Source organism: Neomonachus schauinslandi, chromosome 6 (genome assembly GCF_002201575.2).
Source record: "Neomonachus schauinslandi chromosome 6, ASM220157v2, whole genome shotgun sequence".
Classification (NCBI taxonomy): domain Eukaryota; kingdom Metazoa; phylum Chordata; class Mammalia; order Carnivora; family Phocidae; genus Neomonachus; species Neomonachus schauinslandi.
The window spans coordinates 141,911,684-141,932,099 of NC_058408.1; positions in this window are offsets into that span (position 1 = coordinate 141,911,684).

The window sequence follows — 20,416 nt, forward strand, 5'->3', positions numbered from 1 at the left end:
AACACAGATCTGCCTTCTTCCTGTCTGAAAATATATTTCTGATGACAAAACATGAACTAAGAGAAATTTCTTTTGGTTTTAAATTAGGAAAATATTGACTTCTATCATGGATTTCCCTTTTCAGGTGGTAGTGGTTTAACCTGTAGTCTTTCAGTTTGAAACAGCATGTCAATATTCGTGCAACATTTTCCACTCAAAAACATGGAAAGATCCCATGGCATAAACGCATTGAGAGAGCAATGTCCTGAGGTCCGCAGTCCCCAATCCAAACTCATTCATTCGTTCAACAAATACTCATCTATTGTGAGAAGGAGCCAGACCCTGGACCAGACCCTGAGAGTTCAAGAGCATAGCAAGGCAGATACGGTCCCCTATCTCCTGGAACATGCAACCGGTGGGGAGATCAATACCAGCCATTTACATGAGTAAATGTGAAATCACAGCTGTAGAAAGGCCTCCAAGGAGAGATACACTCTGCTCTGCAAGGGCCTTTACCAAGTTAGGGGAAGTGGGAGGGGGATTCAGAGAAGGCCTCCCTCAGAAATGGCCATCACACTGAGGTATGAAAAATGAATACACATTCCAGACAATAAGACCAGCATGTGCAAAGGTCCTGGGACAGGAGGGAGCAGGAGAAGTTCAGGAAGCCAAAGAACAGAAAATGGGAAAGAGAAGGGTAACAGGCAAGGCTGGTGGGTGGCCAATGCCTTGGAGGCCTTGGAAAGGACTTCAGACTTTTCTAAGAGAAAGAAGAAACCACCGACACGTTCTAAGTAGAGGGGTGACATGCTCAGATTCTCCTTGTAAGAGGATTGCCCTGGCTATAGTACAGTGAACACCCTGGGAGAGGGAAAAGTGGAAAGAGAAGATCAGTTCAGAGGCCACCACAGCAGATAAAGAATATGGTAGTATGGCAACAAGAGAGATGTTTTCAAGAAATATGTGTAAAGTAAAATGGACAAGTTTGGTAGCATATTGGAAATAGAAGTAGAGGGGAGCATGGAAGGTAACTCTTGGGTTTTTGGGCTGTGCCATAGATGGAAGGTTGTATTTTTGGCTAAGATAGGGGACCCTGGAAGATGACCTGTTTTGGAGAAAGAGCTTGAGTTTTGTCTTATTCCTGTTGAGCTAACTCAACAAGTAGGAGACCTCAAGTGCAGAGATCAAGGAGTGATGGGTATGTATGGGCTCGGAGTTCAGAGGGAACTCCCGAGCCAAAGATGTAAGCGTGCAAATACTTGGCCCACGGCAGTGACTGGTGTGGATGAGATGATCTGAGCAGCAGTGAGAAGGGAGAAGACCCAAGGCTGAGTCCTCCACAATGTCAGCATTTCACATTCTGGGAGGGGAGAGGGCTCTGCAGTGAGAAGAGTATTTGGAGAGGTAGGAAGCAAACTAGAAAAGTGTGCCCTCCTGGAGGACAAAGGAACAACGGCAGGGTTAGACCTGCCTCAGCATTCACTTTCAAACAAAGGTGTGTGACAGTGTTAAGTACAACTGAGTGGTCCTATAAAATGAGGGCTGAAAAGATGTCCTTTTGATTATGAACCTAACACTCATGGGTGACGTTAGCAAAGCAGACTGGTGGGACCAGAAGCCAGATTGGGAGAAACGAGGAAAAAGTACAAATGGTGGAAATAGAAATGAATTAAGCCCAAGAAGTTAGTGACTGAGATCATGAGAAAGACAGAGGATGGTCTCTGGGCAGGGGGTTGGGGATCAAGGAAAGGTTCTTTACGTCTGTGAGAGTTGAGCAGATTTAAAAGCCAGTAGGAGAGATCCATTTGAGAAATGTCGACCATGTGGGAGGGGACAGACAGTTGACTAATGGGGGGGAAGATTCCTGAGAGGTCAGGAGGGAGATGGGATGGGGAGCAGGTGTGTAGGATTCGGCCTTAAACAGGAGGGGAAGCGAGCATAGAGAACAGGTTTGTTTGTGTGGAGTGTGAGCAATGTGGGGATTCTCAGCTGAAGGTGTCCATTCTCTCTGTGAAGCAGGAGGGAGTGTGGTACTGAGAGTTTAGGGGTATTTGCTGTTGGGAATTTGCAATCCCAGCCAAGTGACTTTTCCCTTCTGGTACTGTCAGGACACAGAAGCTCTTTGAACAGCTGATTTACTGTAAAGAATTGTTAATAAAATAATTAAGTTATCAATTTAGTAACTGAAAGGCTTAAAAGAACAACTTAAGACATCACAGTGATGGGGCGCCTGGGTGGCTCAGTTGGTTAAGCGTCCGACTCTTGATTTCGGCTCAGGTCATGATCTCAAAGCACAATCTGCTTGAGATTCTCTCTCTCCCTCTCCTTCTGCCCCTCCCCCTGCTTGCTCTCTCTTTCTCTCTCTCCAATAAATAAAATCTTTAAAAAAAAAAAAAAAGACATCACAGAGGTAGCTACTGCAGAAGGCAAGAAGGCAATAACCACCCCTACAGCTGATGGAACCAAGGGAAGAGGTTAGATGATGAACCTTTGGAAGCTTCCACGAGGGACAGGTGGGGTGGGGCCCAGACCTCTGGGTGTGTCTAAGGGGGGCAGCATGAGGCTAGTTCTGTAAACGTTGGGAAAATTATAAATTTGATTCAGCCACTGCCTCAGAAAGGACATGCAGTTGCTGAGGGGAGGCAGTGAGGTTTGGGGAAGCTGACAGAAACAGGAAGCCAGAGGAAGGAGCACGGAGGAAGGGGCACACCTCGCCTCCCTGCTCCGTCCGCGTGGAGCTTGCCCTGCTGGCAGAGCCTCAGAAGGAGCGCTGACAAATCAGTGATGGGCTCCGCACAACCCAGCCCCAGCGTCCCAAGATGAACATGGAAGAGCAGAGGCAGAGGCCAGAGGTAGTAATTAGTTCTGGGATGCTAAAGACGCCCTAAACAGGTCTGAATTTATGTCTGTTTTCTGTCTTTTTCAGTGAGTTAACACTGGACATATAATAGGTACTCAATAAATATTTGTGGAATTGACAGGGGGACCCCATTCCTGATCAGAGATTTTTCTGGTGTGGCATTTAGACCCTGCCATGCTGACTTAGGAGGGAACTGCCAGATGCCCAGTGGGGACGCCGAACCCTTGTGTCACCAGCTGATCCCCACTTCATTTTCACCTGGATGGAGATGTGGATGGGGGAGCCTTTTCTTTTTTTTTTTAAGATTTATTTATTTATTTTAGAGAGAGAGAGTGTGTCGAGGGAGAGGGGCAAAGGGAGAGGGAGAGCGAGAACCCACACCCAGCACAGACCCCAATGTGGGGCTCGATCTCACAACCCTGAGATCCTGACCTGAGCCAAAACCAAGAGTCAGACACTTAACCAACTGAACCACCCAGGTGCCCTTTTTCTTATTGTGTATTTTTTCATCAATTTGCGAACTACCCTCATTTGGTGAAATTTGATATATTCAGAAAAGTAGAAAGAAACATACTTTTTAAACCACCCAGTATTCTATTACCGGAAGACAAATTTGGGGTAAATACTTATTTCTATATCCTTCCCGACTTCTTATGCATGCTTTCTGTTTTATTTTATACCCTGATAATAATTTAAATACCAAACTTTGCATTCTGATTGTTTTTTCCCTTTATCTTACAAACACTTACAAACCATCGCTACAAAGCCCCTGTAGGCATCATTTTTATTGGCTATGGACTATTTCTTTCCGGGGGACAGTCCATAATTTACCCAACCATTCTTTAATGATCAAACATTCAGTGATTTCTGCTTCCTCACGCCTGTAAACGATGCTTCAGTACACATCTTGCACATAACAGCTTTTCTGTATTTAATTATTTCCCTAAAAAAAAAAAAAGGACATAAGAAAAAGTGCGATGATCTTGGACTTGGGAAATGCCAGCAAGAACCACAGCTGGATCCAGACCCAACGAGCCGTATCTGATGGTGCAGGGAGCCCCTGGGAGCTCAACGCAGTAGGACATTTTACTCTTGCTTCTTGGGTGGGGAGAACAACCAGCAGGGTTTCTCTCTCCCGGGTGTTAATACCTTGTCCAAGCTGAGTAACTGGTGTGTGCATCTCACTTAAGAAACACAGAGACAGGGTTGAGAGTTGGGGCTGAGAGGGGCCTTCCTGTGTTTCAGCAGGATTTGAACTTGTGTCTTCAGCTTGCAGAGCATTACGAGGAGCATAGCACCGCTGGGGCCCCTGGCCTTGTCTTTGGAGCCATATGGAGCCGGCATTCTGGCCAGGGAATCCATTTTGTCCCTCCCCGAAGGTCCTGGCAGCAGGGATGGTGGTGAATTGTCCTTTCCGTGTGGCTTCCTGGGGAAGAGGCAGGAGGGACTCTCTCTTTGGGAGGCGTCATTCAAGAACCTTCCGGGGATTACCAGAGGGAGCTCTGCTTCACGGGGCCCTCCATATTATGTATTATGTAGGTGGGGGAAGAGCCAGGATGTGTGGTTTATTCATTAAGGTGGGGTCATTTACCCGTTCCGCTGGTGAAGCCTAAGAAAACCAGGGCCAACCCTTTTCTTTTATGAAATTATCATCACAAAATATTTAGTGTATTATGTGTATTGCAAAATGCATAATGTAATGTATATTGTGAAACTTTGAAACTGGTTTCCTAAAACTCCTTTTAGAATGGTCTCCCTGAGACAGGTAGACAAAGGGAGATATGGAGACTTAAAACCAGCTGGGAACCTCTTTTGATTTTTTTTTTTTTTTTTTAGGGTGGGACATCCTCATGAGAAAACACAGCAAAAATGTAGACCAGAGAGCCAGAGTAATTTCGAACTCACAGCTAAGTGACTGAAAACAGGATGGATGTAGATTCTGCTCCACAGTCCTCCAGGAGAACCTCCATCAACCAGCCTTAGAGGCCCAATCAAAGGAGCTTTCTAGCAAGAGAAAACATGGAGCGTATTAGCTGCCTCCCTTTCTCCTGGGACCTGCAGGATTGTTCAGGAGACCTCTGGACCTCTCCTAAACCTGCACGAGGCAATTGGGAATGCAATTTGGCCAGAAAGGCTTGAGCCCTCCTGGCCATCAGCAAATGCTCACCCGGCTGCTGAGCAGGCCTCCCCACTGGAGTTTCTGCTGCACAAAATGACTTGAAAATGATCCAGTCAATGACAAAGCACTGTTGGCAACAAAGCCCTTGCAAGTCCGTTGAAAACGGACTCGTTCTCCTCTGAGACGAACCTTGGCCACCTGGGTCAATAATTACGGAGTTGCTGACTGGAAGGAACTTCGCTGGGGTCATCGAGCCCGTTCCCATGCACCGCGGTGGGATCACGTTCATTACTCTAAACAACCTGTAATAAAGAGGTCCCTCCTCTTGCGCAGAATAGCTCCAGGGATGGAAATTCCACTTTCTTTGGCAGTTCATTCCCTCTTTTCTTGTTCTCTTGTTCTGTGCAATCCCTGTGGTTTTGTTTTGGGTTTTTTTTTGGGGGGGGGGGGTTTTTTTTACTTCTTCAAGCTCTGAACCCATGTTTTCCCTCCTGTAACTCAAGCCATGGGAAGCGATTCCTGATAACATCTTCTCACCTATTGTGAAAGTGCTAGGGGCCCTGTCTCCCCTTGTCTTCCTAAGACAGAACACCGGGTCAGGCTCGCACAGTTCTGTCTTCCAAATCCGGAGCGCCTTTCTTTTGTTGGTTTGGGGTTTTCTCCGCTCCTTAAGCCAACCTCTCTAACGTTGCTGCAGCTTTTAAACAAGAACTCACAAAAGCCTTTGCGGGGAGTGACAGGGATGCCCCAGGTTCTTGGCCTTGGGCTCTCAGGACATTTCCGTGGAAGCCCTTAAAGTGTGTGCGCAGGAAACGATTTCGGGTGGAATTATCATGAAACAATTTCCCTGCATGGATATTCGAGGGATTATCAAGATGATCTTACAATTTGGTGTTGATTAAAACATGAATGGGAAAGACATTTCCAAGTGTGCCCACTTCCTTCATAATTAAGGCCCAAACCTGAGGCTGCTCATTTCCGCTCCGAATCTGTCTTTCTCTCTCCCCTTCCTGTTCTCCAGCCCTCAGCTCAGCTCCCCTGGGTGCCCCACCCACACACCCACCCACACATCCACAGCTGCCCTTGGGTAAACCCCATGCTTCTTTTGAAGTTCAGCTGTTCCCATCCAGGCAGCTGGAGGACAGGCTGAGCGAGGCGCCCCTCAGCCTCCTCCTGGCTGGTCAGAGCCCGGAACTGCACCCCGGGGACCTCAGAGCTAATCCGAGCCCTGTTTCATCTTCCCCACCATCATCAGCTCCCAGGGCAGGAGGCGTGACTTCGTCTCGTCTCTGCTGGCCCTTCCAGGCACCCAGGCCTGAAGAATGTGCTTTATGTTTTTGGAAAATATGGGGCCCCCATTTCAATTGATTGCAATCCCATTTTTAATCAGGTGAAGAGTTGAGATAAGTGATCTCAGTGGTGATAAAGATCAGGGCCCACGCAAAGCCTCCCCTTCCTTTGGGAGGACACCCTCCCCCCCCAACACAACCCTAGTCCACTCTGACCTATCTCCTCTAGGTCTTTGTTTCTCGGTGTGAGGTCCATGGAGCCCAGCATCAGGAGCACCTAGAAATGGGGCAAAAATGCAAATTCCCCAGCCCACTCCAGCCACAGCACATCAGCATCTCTGGGGATGGTGCCCAGGCATCTGCATCTTTAATCACCTCCTCAGGTGCCCCTTGGGCCGGAACCACTGCTTGGAGCGGAGAGGTATAGTCTTCGGCTTTACCTTCTATCTGTCCGTCACTCTGCGTCTCCTCCCCTCATCCTAAGATGAGGTCTCCAGGGCAAGGGGTAGCCCACCCATGTCTCTGAATCCCCTACAAACTGAGTCAGCCAAACTTTATATGCCCGATGTAACACGCCAGGTGCAGAGCGAGCAGCCGAGCACTTTCCACAAGGACACTGCACAGGTGGATGAATCAGCCTTCGGGACCTCCGTCGTCTTTCAAAGGACGGCTCCATGCAAGTGCTTCATACAGGATACTGGCCCTGACCATCCTTCCCTGAACTCTTCTTGGGGGCCAGCGCTATTCTGCCCAGGACTTGGGGTGAACACGGCACTTACCTCACAGGGTGATGGGGAGCTGTAAAGGGCATGGTGCACATGAAGTGCTTAGAACAGCACCTTGATTGTGGTAAGCTCTCCCTACGTTAGCGTCGACTACTGCTGTGATGGTGAAGATGATGAAGAGGAGAAGGAGGAGGGCAACGATGAGGACAACCACTCACCTGAGTTTTTAGAGGGCATAATTCGAGGTCTTCACACGGGTGTGCCTGGTGGACGGAGCCAGAGCCTCAGATCAGGACGGGGGTTCCTCCCAGTCTGGCTGCAGGGGCGCTGTCATCCCTTTGCCCCCGTAGGACATTGCAGGGAGCAGGAAGAGGTGGGCAGGGCCACGTGCACACAGGTGGAAGAAGCAGCTCACGTCACATCTGTCCCCACCAGGAGCGCAACTCTCCCCACACCTGTCCCCCAGGCTGGTCAGTTCCGGCTCATTTCCTCCCCCAGCTGCCAATGAGTTCCCCCCCCCCCCCCCCCCCCCAGCTCCTGGGCCCTCCGCCCTCCACTGGCCAGTAGTTAATAAAGGTAAGAGGTGTTAATCTCCTCAAGAATGTTATTTTCTCATAGAGGAATGGGAACAATGTCAAAGTTCCACAGGGGGCATCTCTATAGGTAGAATTCCGGGAGATACTACTTACATATTTGAATATATAAATGTTAACTTTATACATTTATGGTCCATTACTTTCCAAGGACAGGATGAGGCTTCCTATAGGACACATTGAACAGAACTTTCAAAATTAAAGAGAAAAGAGTAAAATTTTACTCTGGCGGGGGGGGGGGCGCGGTGGTTGGAGGGGGGTCACTACTCCTTAGCCAGGCCAACGTGGCTGGTATCACTAAGCATTCCACTGAACCCCAACCTTCCCGGTAAGCGGGACAAACTATTTGGGGAGCAGACCTACTCCCTCAATTCCTGAACACATAGCTATTGTCCCCTGGCAGAGGTGGTACGGAGAGATTTAATAAGGCATGAGGCAGAGTGAAATCGATAGCTTGCACCTCCAACTTTAGGTCCTAGTGAGGCTCAGCGTCAGCAGATGGTGCTGGAGAAACAAGATTCCCCTATAATCAGTCATTCTGCAGAGCGGTGCTCTTTGCCCTGAGGCCAGATACAGAAGGGCTGTGGACCCACACGGGCAGCTCGTGGGGATGGCGGACAGGGTCTTACCTGGAACAGAACGAGGACAGCACATGCCTCCCTGGAGAGAGTGTCTGTGTGTGCGGGTGTACCACACTCATCTTCGGGGTGTTCTTTCTGCAATTAAAGCAAGAACTGATTTCAATTCTGAAGATGCCCTTGCGCCCTCCCTCGGAGCCTGGCCATGGCCCCAGGTGCGAGCCACGGTGGCCACGCAGGGCTGTCCTCTCCCCTGTAGACTTCCAGGACAAAGAAGACACACAACTTAGGAAGGTGAGATGCCTTTTAAAAATTAGACAAAATCTTAGAGGGTTTATTTCCTTTATCTCTAGACCTACATCCATTAACCCACAGTCGAAGACAATCAGTGCCTCTGTTTGGGAAGGTAGCTCAAATGGGTCGAAACTGCCATTGTATATCCAGGAAAGATAGAGACACAACACAGATTTTCCTTTCTTTTTTTTAAATGCCCGTTTCCAGGGAACCAGCTCTTGCTGAATGCTGCCTGATAGAAATTCGAGATAAAATTCTCATCGATTTGGCTGAATCATAAAGTGCCACTTAACAGACAATTTGCACAGCCTATGAACTGCTCCTATTCGCTGAACTTCTTTTTTAGCTGTTCTAAACTCCATCTCATCAAACTAGTATCTTTTAACTATACAGAGCAGCATTTAAAATGATAAATTTCAGGGAGGAGGGAAGAGAGAAGGTGTTTCATGAATAACTGGGACCAGACAACAGCCGGGGGACATGTCTGACTTTCTTAAGAAGAATCCAGACCCTGAACCGTGACTTACTCTGGGCCTGTCTGATCCTCTTCGATCTCCTAGGACCTCTCGCTACTTTGATACACTTGCAAATTTCCCGGTTCCTTTTCCAGGCCTCCCTGTGAATATCTCCCTCCCTTCCACAGTGGCCATCTCTTTGAACGCTCATAATACACATGGACTTACTTTCTGGCTCTTCTTGTGTGTTGTTGTCTATCAAAAAAAAAAAAGAAAGAGAGAGAGAGAAGGAAAGAAAGAAAAAGAAAGGAAAGAAAGAAAGAAAGAAAGAAAGAAAGAGAAAGAAAGAAAGAAAAAAGAAAGAAAGAAGAAAGAGATTTATCTTTCAGGGGTTGCGTTCTTATCTTCTGTTGCTTAAACAATCATCTTCTGTATTGAGAAAAACCCAAAGCTGTCAGGTTTCCTGGTCTCAGCTCTCTAGCAAACTCACCTCCCCCCCGCCCAACTCCCATCTGCTTATAATTTAATGCTCTGTATGTTTTAATCATTTCATTAGGCATGTCTTTATTGTGAAATGCAACTAATTCTTCAGTTCAAACAAACAGCCAGTAACTCTAAAATGAGACCATTCTTTTCTTTTGGTTAGAGGCTGGCTTAGAAGCAATATCACACCTAGTTTGGAGGGTTTGAAAGAATTCAAATGCTCATTTTTTTTTTTTTTAAATCATTGCTTCTTAAAAGTGGAGAGGATCTTAGAGATTCCTTGATTATCTCCACAGGTGTGGAGCTAACTTTTGAAGGGGTCTTCTCACGTCCGCCCTGAACACTTTGCAATAAAGCCAGTGTTATTATTAAAGCCCATCAGCAAACAGACTAAAAAAAAAAAATTATGCCGTGAAGTGTCTTGTTCCTATACTTGGAGACAAAGGACACAAAAGAGACAACTGACCCCACTGCAGGGCTTGTATATTTTATTAATTTATTTTCTTTACAGGAGTTTACAATTTATTAAGGCAAGGGGGATTATGTTTTGCTATAAGGGGGGAAGAGAATTTACAAAATGCTCTTATGGTTTCCTGATACTTGTATTAATTTCTGGTAATAAAATGTTCTCTCAATATTTTAGAAGCACAAGTAACATTTTGCATACAACAGACATTTAATAAGTGTGTGTCGAAGCATTGGTAGATAAATGAGTAGGATACACATTGACATTTAACATTTGTGTCTTAATTCAGCTGTAAGCACCAATGTTTATTAACGTTGATGCATAGCAAATGCAACAGTACACTTTCTGATATATTCTCTTCCAGTGAGGATTTCTTCTACTTCCAAAACATAAATCAGAACCATTTTAAATTTCTATGTAAAGGTTGAAATGATCATAATAATCTCATAGTGAAGTTGTCTTGGAGGAATTGTTTTAGGACGCATTTGGTACGTTATTGACAGATGGGAAGCGGAGTGTGGCTGATAGAAATGGTTGTCATACGCCATCTAGTGGCGATATGTGAAACTGTGCTCATTCCATAGGAAAGGCTTTTGGAGCAAGCTTGTCGGCTCTAAATTTCACTGCCTGTCGCGCCGTCAATGTACATCTGTCCATCTTTAAGGCTTTAAACTGGAAGGAAACACTGAAGAAAGCATGCTAAATTATCTTCCAAAATCTCTGTGTCCTAAGGAACAACTAAGAAGTAACTAGTCGGGGAAACTCTTTCTTTCTGGATCCTGATAAGCAAAACTGGAAAGCAATTGGAGAAAACTTCGCAACAAATGTGGTATAAAGCAAGGTAAGTAGCATAACATTCCCCGCTACATTTTCCCCACAGGAACTTTCACTGTGTACAGAAATCCACGATCTGGCCATGACTTCAACCCGGAGTACTTGCTTAACACTGCCAAATTTGCCCAGGGGGAAGATTCTGTGGCAGGTGTCTAATTTTATCCAGCATTCGGTGCTAATTCATAAGACATCTTAATTCTTACACATGTGCATAATCGTGATGTTTTGCACTGGGTTGCGATGTCACATTTCACAACTGCCAACAATCTGATATTCAACTTTCTAATTTAGGGTTATTATCATAAAAGAAATTAAGAAATCCAAAATTAGTAGTGGAAGATAAGTGTCTCCAGTTTTAAATTTGCAGTGTCAAGTAGTCCAAAATTGAGTGAATGAACACTTTGAGTTCTTCTTCCAGTGTATCAACTTCAGATGTCCTCAAGACAAGTCAGAGTGAGACAATAAATCATTTAGGTGTAAATTTCACACACTCACACACACACATCATTAAATAAGCAGTGTATGGGTACAGGGGAATGGTTGGAAGAACATTTGATATTTGAGAGTAAACAACTAAGACAAATTGTTTAGGAATCTCCCAGACCAAGTAATTTTGCTTCTTTCTAGTTTTCTACCCTAGCATGTTTACAGTGCTTGAAAAATGCTACTTTCAAAGTAATGTGAACTGCTTTTTGAGACCATCAAATAAGAAATGATTTAGCATATTAGTTCCAAAATAGAAAATCCTACAAGATCATTTCCCCTTCGTGTCAAGATCCATTTCCATTATAAATATATGCTTTCGGTATACAGTGCTCAGCCTAAAAGGTATTTGCATTTGCCTTTTGAACTATCATCCTGATCTCTACGTTGTGATAAAGCTTCAGCTACATCTCAAACATTTATTTTTCCCTTTCTTTGTCAAAGGGCTATTTATTTTAAGGGAAACATTGATCAATTTAAGGTATCTATCATTTATTTTTAGGAAAGGCTGTGAACAAGTAGCAACATGAAGAACCTGATTATTATACAGATGAAATCACCAATCAAAAAATTCTGCAATTTTTCATCACTTTAGTGCACTATCCTTACTTTTAAAAATCTATTGTCTGAAAGCTAAAAGTATGAGGAAAAAAAACTACTGATATGTAAAAACAAATCAGATTTGTGGGCTTAGGTCTCTATTGTTGCCTACGTATTTCGATGTCTACAAAGAATTTTTTCCCCCAAACCTTTCTGCTTTCCTTAATCTTAAATGTTCAAAGTGATTGCATTTTCTGGAATATTTACCTATTAACCGACATTATCACTTAAAAGGAAATCAGTCTAATTTTTGGCTGTGCTGTGCCTCACTATAATTCCTAACTGCATCATGAGGGAGCAGAAAAATAAAATTTGCAAAATTCTAGCCTTTGGTGTTTTGCTGGCTTCCCTGTTTTCATTCAAGTCTCCTGTGGTTATGCCACAGCTCAGCGAAGGGCCGAGGCAAACAATTTTCCTCACATGCCAACACTACACCTCTAAGTATACCTGAAAATAAAAATAAATAAGAATTTGAAAATTCTCTGTCTGTGGCAAGGTTGGAGTTGGTGGTTAAAGCCATCTGTGGTTGCCATGATGTCCTGAGCAGTCCAATGGGAATCATCTGATTCTTTAAAGTATCTGACTCTCTCCCCTGTCCACTTTAAGGAGATGTTGCTGGGATAGACGCAGACGATTTCAGGAAGGTTTGGGGCTCCGGAGGACATCAATGCAATGCATTGTTTTGCACGGTCTGGCACGAAGTAAAATTAAGACCTCCTCTTTTCATTGTGAAGCACAGTTGGGCTGTTTGATCTCTAAGTCCTGGCGTAATTGGAAGACTCTACACAGCATGTGGAATCGGGGCCTGAGCAGCTCGCCCGCATGCCCAGAGCCCGCTGCAGACTGGCTTGGGGCACCATTTACCCCCGGCCAGATCCAGCTTGTAGTCGGGCTTCTGCCCGGACACAGGCATTGATCCTGAGCTGAGAACACAATGAGGTGGAGATTGTAAATGGAAGCACTGCTGTTTGTTAGCGGGTACACAGAAGGGAACAGAAACTCTCTGAGGTCCGAACACATGTCACATTCCGCAACCCTCTCCCCCTGTAATGGTAGTTTCCCGATCCAACTCCCCCACCACAGATTTGGTGTTTACACTGGATTTCCATGAAATCTACCTGCCTGCCCCAGATCACCATGCACTCTTCCTCCTCGAGCCCATCAGACCACCACGTATCCAACAAATAGTAACTGGGCACCTACCAGGCGCCCGGCACTCAGCTGCCTGGCAGCTCTGTAGTGAATGACAGCGACATGCTTCTGTCCTCAGCAAGGAATGTGACCAAGCATCCCGATCTGCCCAGGACCGAGGGGGTTTCTGGGACTTGGTGCTTTAGGCATTAAAATTGGTACAGTCCTTGGCAAACTGGGCCAAGTTGGTCATTCTATAGTGAGCCTAGCATCTGCCGTCTTCTATGGCTTCTTGTCTTCTTAGAAATTTCTGTCCCAGTCCACAAAGGCAGGTCCTTCACCCATATTTTCATGGGCAAGACCTAGATGCTTCACATTTTTGAGATAGCCAGACTGTAGCTACTTTCCAAACCAAATGCTTCCTTTCACAGGGTGGATCCAGGTTTGGAGGAGCTTAAAGCTTATACAGTCTGGGACCCTCCTTAAGAAAAATAAATATAATGATGAATACAGAATATCGTAGTGTGTGGGAGAGAATGTGCAAGACAAGGGGCCCAAAGCTTAAGATTCCTTAGCCTCACGGTCAATCTGCCTTTGCACGTGATAATAGTAATCAGTGATTAACATTTATTAACTCATTTAATCCCTACAGTCAGGCTATGAGGAAGGTGGGATCATTATTCCCATTTTACAGATCAGAAAGTTGAGGTTGAAGCAGGTTGGGTAACTCGTCTGAGGTCACCCAGCCAGGTCCACCACTCAACTTTCTTCTGCCAGAATGGTAATTGGCACTGGGTGGTCAGGGCAAATGACTCCGCCTCCTGCCAGAGCGAAACCTGCAAAACGGAACCACCTGGCTAGCAATTCAACAAATTCAACCGGCTTAAGAATTAAATCCTTAAGATAACAAGCCAGTCCAGTGTTGCAGACCCCAAGAGGTTGTGGGTGGCAGGAAGCCTGGGAGAAGCCTGAGTGCCTCTGTGGCTCTCAGAGAAGGGATTCATCCTGCAAACATCACACGCTTCTCTAGCTGATGATGGGAGGTCTGATCCGTGCCTCTCGATGCATGACGGTTGGACCTGGACGTCTACCTCCCCTGCTAACGGAAGGCGGTGGTTTCTCCCAAGTCTGTTGGCCAGTCTGTGAGAAACTGCTTTCTTGCCTTGGTTTTCAGCAGGACCCTTTTCCCACTTTCCACCCCCCCTCTGTGCCCAGCCCAAACCAGACACGCTGGTGGGCATCCCGTGGTCCATAGTCCTGTAAGGAATCCTCTGAGCAAGAGCAGTGGACAGAAGATTAAGAGTGAGTACTTTGGGGGGGGCACCTGTGTGGCTCAGATGGTTGGGCGTCTGCCTTCGGCTCAGGTCATGATCCCAGGGTCCTGGGATTGAGTCCCGCACTGGGCTCCCTGCTAGGCGGGGAGCCTGCTTCTCGCTCTGCCTCTGCCTCTCTCTCTCTCTCTCTGACTCTCATGAAAAAAAAAAAAAAAAAAAAAAACATTTAAAAAAAAAAGAGTGAGTACTTTGGGGACACCTGGGTGGCTCAGTTGGTTAAGCGTCTGCCTTCGGCTCAGGTCATGATCCCAGGGTCCTGGGATTGAGTCCTGTATCAGCAGGAGTCTGCTTCTCCCTCTGCCTGCCACTCTCCCTGCTTATGCGCTCTCTCTCTGACAGATAAATAAATAAAATCTTAAAAAAAAAAAAAAAAGGGGGTATGTACTTTGCCGCCAAACTCCCCGGCTTGGAGTCTTGGCTCTGTGACCTTGGCTGAGTCACTCAACTTCCCTATGCCTCAGTTTCCCCACCTGTAAAACAAGGGGGGGTAACAGCATCTATCTCACTGGGTTGCTATGAGGACTAAGTAAGTAAATAAATATACAATGCTTAGAAAGGGACTGACATATAGTAACACTCTTAAGTGTTAATTCTTATCATCCCCAGATTATTATCATTACTGGCAAGTGGGCCCTTCTGTGCAGAAATCCCAACTAGGAGGAAGGGCAGCCTGCCAGGTATGAGGTGACAGGTGGAGCATTTGAACGGCCACTTCCATTTAGAGTCAGCAGTGGGCTGTGGAGAAAGTCTCCCACGCGGGTTCGGGTCTGTCTGTCCGCAGGACGCACGCTCAGCCTGGAAACGGCGCATTAAATAGCACCTGTTAGGAGTCACATCAGTGGCTAATGAAGGTGGCATTACCCCTAATGGGCTGGGAAGCAGGACTCTCGTTTCCGCACCATGGGCTTGCACATGCCGCGCAGACGTCTCCCCATGGTGGGCTCGCACCTTGGGGTGAGCGGGGCCCTTGGGGCGCGGAAGCCGGGTGCGGGGCCAGAAGTGAGACCACGTCAGAATCGGCTTATTGTTCCTGAGAAATAATAATATAATAAAGCCAGAAATGTGCTGGTACCAATCAGTCACAGCTGCTGATCATAGTTCACCTAATTACTTCATTATTTTTTACCACTCCAGCGAGCAGTTTGTATTTACAGTCCTGTATATGGTTCTATTACTACCACTTATTGTGACGATTCCAGCAATTCTGAGGAGTCTCCGAGGGCCTGGACAAGTAGAATCTTGTTTTTCTTGATTTCCCCGGAGGGGGGGTAGGGGGAGCGGTGGGGAGGGCGGGGGAGGGACCGGGAGGAGGAGTTTGGAGGAAAGCCTCCAGCCCTGCGGACCTACAATTGCTCATCTAAGATGAGTGATAAACGATGGGTGATTTTTGAAAGACTAGAATTTTAAAACAAAACAAATATATCCTATCCTACGAGTTTCGAGGCCAGCCGTGGTGAGGAAGGGAAGGAGACGAGATGGACCGGCTCTGGGCCCGCACCCATTAGGGGCAAGTGCTTGGACCCCAGCCCCACACCCTTAGGTTAGAAGCCCAGGGGAAGCAGTCTCCGTGGGGACCTGTTGTCCTAGTGAATACCAGGCCACAACTGAAAGAAGCTGGTTTGGAGAAGCATTGTGAATTTTAGTCACTCAAGCATCAGTAAATCTGCTGGAAGTCGGGGCTGGTTGTTTATAGCTTGTTAAGATGTTGATTGTTTACAAATTGCATTTTCCCTTTGAAAAAGTGAGCACCTCTCCGAGGCTTCTTGTCACTCATCACTTGCCGGGTTGCTTTCTGCCACGGAGAGAGGCTGCCTGTTGCTGATCTAATTGGAGCGGCTCTCCACTTTGGGGCCCCTCCCCTCCCCTCCCCTCCTCTGTTCCCTCTCTCCCTTCTTCCTGTGTTTACAAATCATTCTTAAACCCAGTCCCAGGGCCCTGGGCTCTGTACAACCTTCTGTCTCCTCGTTATTTGCAGATACCTAGAGGAGTGAATGCTGGGGCTGCCCATTCTCCCCCTTTGGGCCCCACTTCCTTGCAAAGAGGCTTCAAGGGCCTAATTTCCACATGTCGGGAGCCAAAAGCAAGCAAGAGAAGAAAGGCATCCTCCTGCTACCTTCACTGAATAAAGAAAAGTGACCAAGCCCTAGACTATTGGAGGGCCTGCACCCTAATTCCTTCCCTTCCCTGAGACCCAGAGGGGAGGTGACCGCTCCAAAGCCCCACAGTGGCTGGACACAGCCAGGGGTAGAACCCAGGGCTGCTGACTTCCTACGTGCAAAATGCCTCATAGGAACTGCTTTTCGGTGTCTTCGCCTCCCGGTTAAAACCCGTTCATTCCTTTGTTCATTCAGCAGGTGATGGGCAGCTTGTCCACAGCAGACAAACCCAGAGCTACAGAGATGTATTTTAAGTTAGAGCCCCAGAGGCACAGCCTTCAGCTCCTTGAAAGCCCCACAGGAGAGATCGAACCACTTCGTGGTTCTCACTGCACCCTGTGGGGTGCAGCTCAAGTTCCTTCTTGAGACGTGTTCCCTGTGTGGTCTTTGTGAGCCCCTCCCCAGTGCCTTGTATGACCAGAAACCTGCCAAGGTTGTCCGAAGTCGGTCAGCTGGGCTCCACCATGGGAGCCGGAAGGAGGGGAGTACACCAAGCTCCCTCTATAAATTAACCTGCTGCATCATGTGGATCCACAGGCTGACCTGTCCCTTTTCGGCCCTGCTGCTGCCTGGCCCGAGCGCTTTCTGCCCACACAGGGCCTTGCTAACCATGGTCACTCCTCCCACAGGAGCTTGGGTTGGGCTAGCTCCTGAGGGCAATGAATTAGCCACAGATCTTCATTACAGTCGCCCTGGTCCCAGGATGAGGGCAGAACCCAGGCAAGGCTTCCTGGGTGATTTGCAGCCAGCACTGTGCTCAGAGGTCCGCTCCTCAGGAAAAAGTGAGAACTGATAGGCGACCTAGCTCCTCGCCAGAACCCCCCCTTAGCCCTGCTCCTCCCACCTCTGTCCTTCCCCAGGCGCCCCTCTGGGAAGTGCAGAGAGTTCGGCAGTGAGAGTGACCCAGCAGCAGGAGAGTCTCCTGGGGCCCTGTGCTGGGGCCTACCGCGACAGCACAGACTTACTGGGATGCCATGAGTTTTCACTGTGTCTAGACATTCAAATCCCGTTGTAGACACTTAGAGGAAAAAGCATAAGAGAAGCGGTCTATGTTTTCTGGGGCTGCTGTAACAAATGATCACAAACTGGGGGGCTTGAAACAACAGAAATGTATTGTCCATCCCAGTTCCAGAGACTGAAAGTCCAACTTCAGTGTGTGAGCAGGTCCATGCCCCCTTTGAATGCTCTACCCGAGGATCCTCCCTTGCCCATTCCCAGCCTCTGGTGGTTCCTGGCAATCCTCAGAGTTCCTTGGCTTCTAGACATGTCATTCTGATCTCTGCCTCTGCTGTCACATGGAGATATGGGCTGAGCTGTGTCCCTCCGAAATTCATATGTTGAGGCCCTATCCTCCAGTACCTCAAAATGTGATTATACTTGGAGATGGAGCCTGTCAAAAGGCAATCAAGTAAAAATGGGGCCATTGGGGTGAGCCCTGGTCTAATATGCCCAGAAAAGGAGATGAGAACCCAAAAATAACAGACAAAGATGACCATATGAGGGCACAGCAAGGAGGCAGCCATCTGCAAGCCAAGAAGAGAGGCCTAAGAAATTAAATCCGCCAACACCTTGATCTTGGACTTCCAGCTTCCAGAATTGTGAGGAAACAAATTTCTGTTGTTTGAGCCCCCAGTCTCCGATATTTTGCTATGGCAGCCCCATCAGACTCACACACATGGCTTTATCCCCGTGTGTCTCTCTGCTCCTCTTCTCATAAGGACCCTAGTTACACTGGATTAAGGGCCCATCCTACTCCAGTATGACCTCCTCTTAACTAATTACCTTTGTAACAACACTACTTCCAACTAAGGTCATATTCTCAGGTTCCTGGAAGGTTATGACCTTTAAGGGGAACTCTACTCAGTATACTGTGCTTTGCCTAAAAGCGTAGCTCATCTTCACCCGCTTTCCATGGTGAGTGTTTTTCATGGGCCACAATTTTCTCATCCTCCTGGAGGGAGGTCAAGGGCCAACGTACACCATGATTGTGGTTTTGCAAAGGACATGAGGCTGGTAAGAACAGCCCATGCTTCAATAAGGGCTGGGAGTGCCAGTCTGAGAAGTAAAGAGAGGTAGCCCTATGTCCTCCAACAGCCCATGCCTTACTCACCAGCTGGGATGACCCAGGCTGCTGTCTCCAGCTCTGTCCATCAGAAAGCCAAGGGGCAGCTGTAGGGCCCTTGTAACGTATTGTTAGCTATACCCATCATCTGTCACCGATTCAAATTTTTCCCCTGAGCCGTTTGCCAGGAAATGGAAAGTGAGATGTGAAGCTGAGCAACTGGTTTGATCCCTTCCCATCTGAACACGCTAGCTCTTCTCACAGATGGTGGAGTTGGGGTAAGAGGGAGTTGTTCAGGTGTCTCTAGTTCCTATTTATTAGAAAAAATGAGAGTTTGGTGGTCTTCGGTCTTCACCACATAACTGGAGTCCCCTGGAGGTCTTTCACAAATGCTGATTCCTGGATTCCCCCCGAGATTTTGATTGAATTGGTCTGGAACAGGCCTGAGCACTGGGATATTTAAAAGGTCCCTAGGTAATTTTAATGTGCAGCTCTGGCTGAGAAGCCCCTGCTTAATGTTTCCAGAGTCCTGAGTTACCAAGTAAATGGCACCAAGGTGAACTATAGATCATGCACTCCAACTCCCTGACAAAAGAGACCAGGAAGCTGGCACCTGGATGCCCAGGCAGAGAACCCAAGCCGCCAAGACGAAAACCCAGCCACTGGCTTCTCCCAAAGTTTTCATTTCCTTGTTGCAAATTAACATATTTAATGATTTCAGTCCTTCCTGCTGATTTGCCTTTTAATGAAGTCTGCAGGCTTTTATTGACCTGGTATCCCTGACCCAGATACCTTTTTTCATCTGCATTTGAATATGTGCATCAGCCTCCTTATCGCTTTGGTGCCTAATCTAATTGGCTTCATGTGGAGAAAAGCCACACAACAGAGCCCCATGCAGCCTTCAGCACGGGTTGTCAGCACCAGGAGGCCCAGGTGAGAACGCGGGCTTGGTTTCCAGCAAACTGCCCCATACTCCACGGCCATCCATGAAAAGCCCACATTCTCTCCACCACCTCCAGGGGCAATCTGTTTACAAGTTATGGGCTCAGCTTGCTCCCATTGACAGCCATAAGATGCCTCATTTTCCCCACTCGCCTTTTCAACTTGCCTACTTCACCTTTACAGACTGAAGAGTCGTGATTTGCTTTCATAATGCCCATAACCTGTTGCTTCATGTCCTTTGTGTCGGCTTAATATTAGAGAGCAGGAAAATGGGAAGAATAATTAAATAGATTGATGTTCAGTTCACTGGGGATGAGGAAGTCAAGGGTCAGCTTTGCTGAAATTAGGAAATAAAAGAGGCCTTTATGTCCCCAAGGAAGGTCTTTATAATAAAACAATTTTTCTTTTTTTTTTTTTAAAGATTTTATTTATTTATTTGACAGAGAGAGACACAGCGAGAGAGGGAACACAAGCAGGGGGAGTGGGAGAGGGAGAAGCAGGCTTCCCGCCGAGCAGGGAGCCCGATGCGGGGCTCGGTCCCAGGACCCTGGGATCACGACCTGAGCCGAAGGCAGACACTTAACGACTGAGCCACCCAGGCGCCCCTAAAACAATTTTTCTTATATTTACTTTTTCTTATATTTGTGTATTTTTTCTTATATTTATTATAGCTTCTTTTTTTTTTATCCTTTCAGACTGTCTTCTTCTTGTTGTTCCTTTTAAAGCAGGGTCTTCAGCTCTCTTCTGTCTCTGTCTCTCTTTCTCTCCTGTCTCCAGGAAGCACATGCATTCCTTGAAGAATCCTGGCTCTTACAAGGTAAGTTTTCCTGCAAATGATTTTCATACAATTTATTGCCATGTTCTGAAGGATAAGAAAAGACTATGCTTTGGCTTTAGTGCTCTAAGGAATTTCATGAAGATCCTTAGTTGCAAATCACCCACTTAAAATAATGAAAGCACAAACTAAGTGTTTACTCGCTGGGGGTGCAACACTCTCCTGCTCACTAGAAGGCCTGGGGCACCCAGGGTCCTG